General features: G+C 44.7%; 1 non-coding gene across 1 annotated transcript; it reads left to right on the forward strand.

Annotated features, from left to right (window-relative positions):
- Nucleotides 1–7,329: 7,329 nt before the first annotated feature.
- TRNAG-CCC lies at nt 7,330–7,402 on the forward strand. Its single transcript has one exon. It is a non-coding gene; the product is annotated as a tRNA-Gly (tRNA).
- Nucleotides 7,403–7,740: the final 338 nt, after the last annotated feature.

Below are 7,740 nucleotides of genomic sequence, written 5' to 3' on the forward strand. Positions count from 1 at the left end.
TTCTAGCATTGGTACTTTTTATCTAAGCATACAGCCATCTGGCAGTATCTTATTCTTCTGAACTATTTGATGGTAAATTAAATATAAATAAAATAGAAATTAAATACAAATTAAATATATCCAGGCAAGAATAATGGAGTGGATTGCCATTCCCTTCTCCAGGGAATCTTCCCAACCCAGGGATTGAACCTGGATCCTCTACATTGCAGGCTGATTCTTTATCATCTGAGCCACAAGTTGCATGCATGCTAAGTTGCTTCAGTTATGTCCAACTCTTCGCGACTTTATGGACTGTAGCCCACCAGGATCCTCCATCCATGGAGTTCTCCAGGCAAGAATCCTGGAGTGGGTTGCTCCAATAACTCACTGGGATCCTCCAGGGGATCTTTCCAGCCCAGGGATCAAACCTACATCTCTTGCACTGCCACCAGGGAAGCCCCTAAATACATAGTATCCTAAGGATGAGAATATTCTGCTATATGACCAAAGTACCATTGTACACTCTGACAAATTGATATCAGCAAACATTTTATCTGATTCACCATTTGTATTCCAATTTTGTCAATTGACAAAACAGAGTCCTATAAAGTGTTGCCCCACCCCAACTCCAGAGCTCAACAGCAAAGACACCGCCTACCAACGTAGGAGATGCGGGTTAGAGCCCTGGGTCAGGAAGATCCCCTGCAGAAGGAAATGGCAACCCACTCCAGTGTTCTTGCCTGGGGAATGCCTTGGACAGAGGAGCCTGGTGGGCTACAATTCATGGGGTTGCAAAGAGTCAGACATGACTGAGCAACTCAATAACAACAACCCCCTCTGCAGAACAGGATCCTGTCTAGAATCGGGTATGGCATTGATTCGTCATGTCTCTGACTCCTTTTCCTGTGAAACATTTCCAGTCTTTATCTTTCGTGATATTGACACTGGGGGAAAATACAGCCGTCTTTTGTTTAATAGAGAGTTATTTGTCCCCCTGACAATAGAGATGTCATCTGTGGAAGACACTTTAAATCCACACCAATACCCTGTTCCTCATCCAGTCGCCTTCCTGTATCTAGAATCTATTGATGATTTTTGCCTGACATGCAAGGATGTTTTCAGGGATGGCCTGGATCGCATCCTGCCACTGTGGTTGGGGATGATCATTTTCCAAGTACTCCCCTGCATCTACCAGTACACCCTAGGCATCAGCTATTAGCAAGAGTCCTCCTTTCTCTATTTATTTGTCTATTGTTTATATGAACTCATAAGTTCCTATTTTTTCAATTGCTTGCAAGGTGTCATTGTTTAATTCCTTCATTATTATTTAATAATTATATAACTCAATTAGTTTAACATCTAAATTGTCCTAAATTTGGCTAGTAGTAGCCTTTTGACAGGCATATATATATATACACACACACACCCATATATATATATAAAGTTTTTTTTTTGGCCACACTACACAGCATGTGGGATCTTAATTACCTGAGCAGGGATCAAACCCATGCCCCCTGCTGTAGAAGCAGGAGTCTTGATCCCTGGACCACCAGGGAAGTCCTGGTGTATATATACACATATATTTGTATTGAGTTTCCCCACCTTATGTTCCTAGATCATCTTGTACTTCTCCTGCTCCAGACCCAGAATCGGCCATTTCTCTTAATTATATTATAAAAGTGAGATATTGTGTATTCAACTTTCTGAAAATGATGCACATGTATGCCTGCCTTGCCCTTTGCTAGCAGAAAATTTTAGGCATACATGAGAGCAAAACAAAGAAACTCCAGTGGAAAATTCCCCTAATGGCTTATTTCCCCCTCAGTTCCTTGGACAGGAAGATAGACCTCAATGTGGGTTGAATTCTCCCTATTGAGAATCGATGGATTAGTATCCTAATTTTCCAAGCACCGATGCTTGGCATGCTTCTGCAGGTTTTATTGTGAGTTACGAGGCTGGTGATCAGCTAATCCAATACATTGCTCAGATCTTCCAGTTCACTAAGACCAAATATGACTGCTCTTTAAAGAATGCAAACTTGTTGGACTCCATATCTTCATCTACAAGTATAATGATTTTGACTAATTTTACACAAAAATATTGCCATGTGTGGGCTCCATAAATCTGTCTTATTTTGTTACTTGCTACTCTCTCCAGCTGCTATGAGTTTAGGAGAAAATTGCCAAATCGAAAAATAAGCTGTCGTGTGGTAATATCTTGTTTGTGGGCATTTTTAATTTCTGTTATTATATATCTTGTGCTTAGAAATATACTGTCTTAAGATATATTAAATACATCTAAGCCTATGCTCAAGAAACAATCATTGCTACTTTTAAGAACAGAATGGAAAATTCAGGACACAAGGTGTTAGAACTTGAACTTTTTTTAGGAGATTTTATGTGACAAGTGTTAGCATCTCATCTAACTACATTTGCTAGATTACCACTCATCTTTAGGAACAAAATGTTAATGAAAACTCAAAATGCTGAAATGACAGTAAATGAACTTTTTCCCCGGCCTTTATATTCATGAGGAATGAAATTCTACAATTCTTTGAATGATGGGCAGTTACGTTGTTCTGAAAGGTTTTTGTGGTAGAGTTGATATGCTCAACAGGATTATCATAATGTAACCAACTTTCTTAAACTGCCATATTTAACTAAGAAGCACAGTAATAGAAAGTCTATGGTTAAAAGTTTAAATTGGTGAAAGTTGGTTCACAGGCACCTCCAATGGCTGCAGCTGGACAACAACTACAGTCACTAAGTCATGTCCAACTCTCTGTAACCCCGTGGATTGCAGCATGCCAGGCTCCTCTGTTAGCCGCAATCTCCCAGAGTTGGCTTAAATTCATGTCCATTGTATCAGTGATACTATCTATCACCTCTTCCTCTACCACCCCCTTCTCCTTTTGCCCTCAATCTTTCCCAGCATTGGGGCCTTTTCCAGTGAGTCAGTTCTTTGCATCAGGTGACCAAAGTATTGGAGCTTCAGCACCAGTCCTTCCAGTGAATATTCAGGTTAATTTCTTTAGGATTGACAGGTTTGATCTTGCAGTCCAAGGGACTCTCAAGCATCTTCTCCAACACCACAATTCAAAAGCATCAGTTGAAGAATTGAGAGCCCTCAGACTCTTTTAGGATTCAAATCTCATCTGCACACGTCTACTGAAAACACCACAGCTCCGACTGCGTGGACATTATAGTCAAGTCTCTGCTTTCTAATACACTCTCTAGTTTGTCATAGCTCTCCTTCCAAGAAGCAAGTTTCTTTCAATTTCATGGCTGCAGTCACTGTCCCCAGCATTTTTGGAGCCCAAGAAAATAAAATCTGTCATTTCTTCCACTTTTTCCCTTTCTTTGTGCCATGAACTGATGGGACCAGATGCCATGATCTTAGCTTTTTGGATGACAAGTTCCAAGCCAGCTTTTTCACTCTCCTCTTTCACCTTCACCAAGAGGTTCTTTAGTTCCTCTTCATGTTCTGACAGTAGAGTGGTATCATCTGCATATCTGAGGTTGTCATTTCTCTTGGCAGTCTTGATTCTAGATTGTCATTCATCCAGCCCAGCATCTCTCATGATGTACTCTGCGTATAAGTTAAATAAGCAGGGTGACAATATACAGCCTTGACGTACCCCTTTCCCAGTTTGGAATCAGTTGTTTCATGTCCGGTTCTATTGCTTCTTGACCTTCATACAGACTATTGTTTGGTTTATTAAATTTCACAACTCACAAGAAGTGAAATAGGGAGCGATTCTTTTTAGTAACAGCTTTTTTGAAGTATTATTCATGTACCATAAAGTTCACTTTTACCGTGTGGAGTGCAATGGCTTTTGGTGTGTTCACAGAATTGTGCGTCAGTCACCACCACCTATTGGGTTAGCCAAAACATTCGTTTGGATTTTCCAAACACCTTGTGGAAAAACCTGAAAATAAAAAACAGCCCCACCCACACAAATCTCATTTTCTCTCTGTGAATTTGCCTCTTCTGGACATTTCATGTAAATGGAATTGCACGTTATGCAGTGTTTCGTGACTGGTCACTTTCACTTGTCATGTCACTTTTCCATGAGTAAGACTGTGGCCGTCTTTATCAAATACCTGCCACACACCATCAGTGTATTCAGGATCTTATCTCAGTCCTTACTCTTCTCTGACCATGAAGAACTTTGGGGGAGAAAAAGCTGTCCAGCCATAGACTGTGTGTTTCAAAGCTTAACTGAGGCTCCAGAAACATGAGCGATACCTTTATCACTGAGTCATTTGATATGATTTGGGAACACCGAAACGGCCACTGAAAAACAATCAGAGTTCAAATCTGTGATCAAAAATTCAGATGAGGGTGATACACTGAAAGGTTCTGCCTTAACCAACACTTCAGCTGAGAGAGGGTCGGGAGAGGCTACAGAAATCCTGCTGCAAAAGGTGTATCAGGAAGATAAAGCTGAGTCTGAATACGTCATCTGATTTCCTTATACACCCAAGTGACTCATGACCTGTTCCTCTTTCATCACACGCTCAGCTCCACACCAACGACTTCACTTCTAATTCTTCCTCTGGAAGAGAGCATCTTATTTCAGCAAACCGCTTCATAGTTGGCTGCGTCCAGAACAGCCACCTGCGGTTCCTGGTGTTCCTTGTACAAATTCCATCCCCTCTTTGTGGGGGGACTGGTCTTAGTGTCTTGATTCCAAATAGCAAAAGTGATGGGATATTACTTCGGAAATTAAGTTATAAAAAGTCATGACTTCCATCTTGCTGGCGTCGGCTGGCTCTTTGTCATCTGCCCATCTTGACAGCCCCAGCTCATGTGGGGTAAGTCTGACGGGAGGACTAAGGGATGAGGAACTGGGACTCTGCGCCTGCAGCCTACCAGGAGCTGAATTCTTCCGACAGCATCGTGATGAGCTTGGAAGCAGACCCGCCCCTGGCGAGCCTCCAGACACCCGTAGCCCAGACTGACAGCTTCACTGAAGCCTTATGAGAACCCGTGAGCTGGAGGACCGGCTAAGCCATCTCTATGTTCCACACAAACTGTGAGATAATCAACGTTCTTTTTTTAAGTAACTGCATTTGGCGGTGATTTGTCACACAGCAAAGGATAGTTAAGCAACATGCGTGCTCAGTCGTGTCCAACTCTTCTCAACCCCATGGACTGTAGCCTGCCAGGCTCCCCTGTCCATGGGGTTCTCCAGGTAAGAATACTGGAGTGGGCTGCCATTTCCTTCTCCAGGGAATCTTCCCAACCCAGGGATCGAGCCCTCATCTCTTTGTCTCCTGCATTGGCAGGGCCATTCTTTACCACTAGCACCACCTGGGAAGCATAGCATAACGTGGTACCCTGCTGTTTTGTATTTTATGCTATAGTTTCTTAAACTGAAGGCAATGTGGAAGAAATACTTCCTCCATCCTGGGTTTTCACATCCATTCCTGCAGCTCTCTTTCCGTTCTCTCATCCTCATTTAATTACTGGGCCAAGCTAGCTCCCAATCACCACCCTACGGTCTCATATTCATTACATTATCTGGGAGTTTATCGTCTTACCACTGAATTGTAACCTTTTATTCACAAACTCCTTTAACTTCTTAATGTTAACCCAAACCAGGCTTTTTCAGAAGCCACATCAAAGCCCTCTTCAACAGAGGAAGCTTCTTTTTACCTACCCCATCCCACCCCAGCATCCTGCTCTGTCTCTGCCATTTACTGGTGATGGGAAACTGCGAGTTAATGCCACCCCTGCAAGCCTCCGTCTCTTCATTTCTTACATAGGATAACACCTGCTTCATAAGATGGTTGGAAAATGGTTGAAACGATATGGGCCAAAGTGCCTGACAGGGCTTATCCCTCGCCATGGGCTCAAATGATAGTGGCTTTCATTTCCAGATACCCAGTCCTCATCTATTCAGTAGGTGCTTATTGAATATTTCTATGGTCCCTTTTCAGAAGCGTCCTGGCAATGCAAAGATGAATGAGTCTCCCAGGCACTCACAATCTGCCAGAGGAGATAGTATTTATCACTCGCTGATTGTAATTGTTATTTGGTCCGTGATAAATGCCCACGGTCTGGGAACACAGAAACCATTGCCTCATTATCCTGATACGTCATCTTCATTAATTACATCTGCCTCTTTCTTTCCTTTGTGCTGGAGTCTACAGAATCCTAACTCACCCTCTAGCCTCACCCTCCAACTTCAGGTCAGTTTCTCTGTCCACTCCTGTCTCTGTCCATCACGCCCTAATTCCATAGGCTACCACATTCACACTACCTTGAGCACCTTTGTCTCACAACTCCTAAGCAGTTTTCAAATTTAAGGACAAGCCCACCTTGGTTCTCCATTGATACGACTTATCTTCACTCCTTTCCCTTAGACCTCATCTTCACACAAAAACACCTCTTCTCCTTCACGTGCTATTTCCTGCCTCCAAGGCTCTTCCTTCTGCACTGCTTGGCCAACTCCCACTCCTGCTGCTCAGCCTTGCCCTCCACCCTAAACTAGCTAACGGCCAATCCATCAGTTTTCCTGCAGACTCTTGATGCGTCAGGCGCGTGGGGCCCCTCGCTGTTCCCCAACACCGCACACAGCGTCGCTCCCCCAACATTGCGCTCCTTCGTTTGTTCCGTGAGGGGTGCCCTCTCCTCCCTGCTGGCATCAAGCGGATAGCATGATTTTTATCCTTTATAATAATTTTTTTTAATCGGAGTGTAATTGCTTTATAATGCTGTGTTGGTTTCTGCGGTACGACACACGATTCAGCTACATGTGTACACATAAGCCCTCCATCTGGAGCCTCCCTCCCACCCCCCACATCCCACCCCCAGCTCATCGCAGAGCACTGAGCTGGGCTCCCGGTGCAGTGCAGCAGCTTCCTGCTAGCTCTCCATTTACACTCACCTGCCACTGCAGGAGATGCAAGTTCAACCCCCGGATCGGGAGAGCCCCTGGAGGAGGAAATGGCAACCCACTCCAGTACTCTTGCCTGGAAAATGCCATGGACAGAGGAGCCTGGGGGGCTGCAGTCCATGGGGTCGCACAGAGCCAGACGTGCCTGGCTGACCGAGCCGACAGGAGCCACCCAGCGTCTGGGCGTCCGTGCGGCTCTCTCAGTTCATCCCACCCCCTCCCTCCCCCTAGAACATTAATCCCCGTGCAAGGTCCGCTACCAAGGCCAGGGACACTGCTTGCTCTAAATGTGTGTGATCCTTCCTGCCTTTAGTTCCCAAGAAGGCTGTTCCTCCTCAAATACTTAAACTGCACTCTTGCGCCTACATGGTCATGTTACAGTAGCCTGTGTGGGGTCCTGGGTGTGTCTCCTAACACTTGAAAGTTCAAATGGTATCGGTGGAACTTCCCTGGTGGTCCAGTGGTGAAGACCCTGCGCTCCCAATGCAGGGGGCCCAGGTTCGATCCCTAGTCAGGGAACTAGATCCCACATGCCACAATTAAAGGTCTTGCCTGCCACACGTCTTCAATCCTGCGTGCCACAGCTAAAGCCCAGCACAGCCTAAATAAATAAATATTTTTTTAAAACAAGTGATGTGTGTGTCAACATAAAAATGCCCATTACAGATCTTCATCTACAGGGAAGATCACTGAACAAGGGCCCCACTTGCCGAGCTCAGGAATCCAGCATCCTGTATCAGCCGAGGCTCTACCGTCCACAGGCCGCTGCCCCTGACCAGTGGCTTAGTGGGAGGGACACTCAGGCAAAGCCCTTCCTTTGAGACAGGAGGTCTTCCAATGGCCAGCTTTGGCTTGAG

Source organism: Cervus elaphus, chromosome 5 (genome assembly GCF_910594005.1).
Source record: "Cervus elaphus chromosome 5, mCerEla1.1, whole genome shotgun sequence".
Classification (NCBI taxonomy): domain Eukaryota; kingdom Metazoa; phylum Chordata; class Mammalia; order Artiodactyla; family Cervidae; genus Cervus; species Cervus elaphus.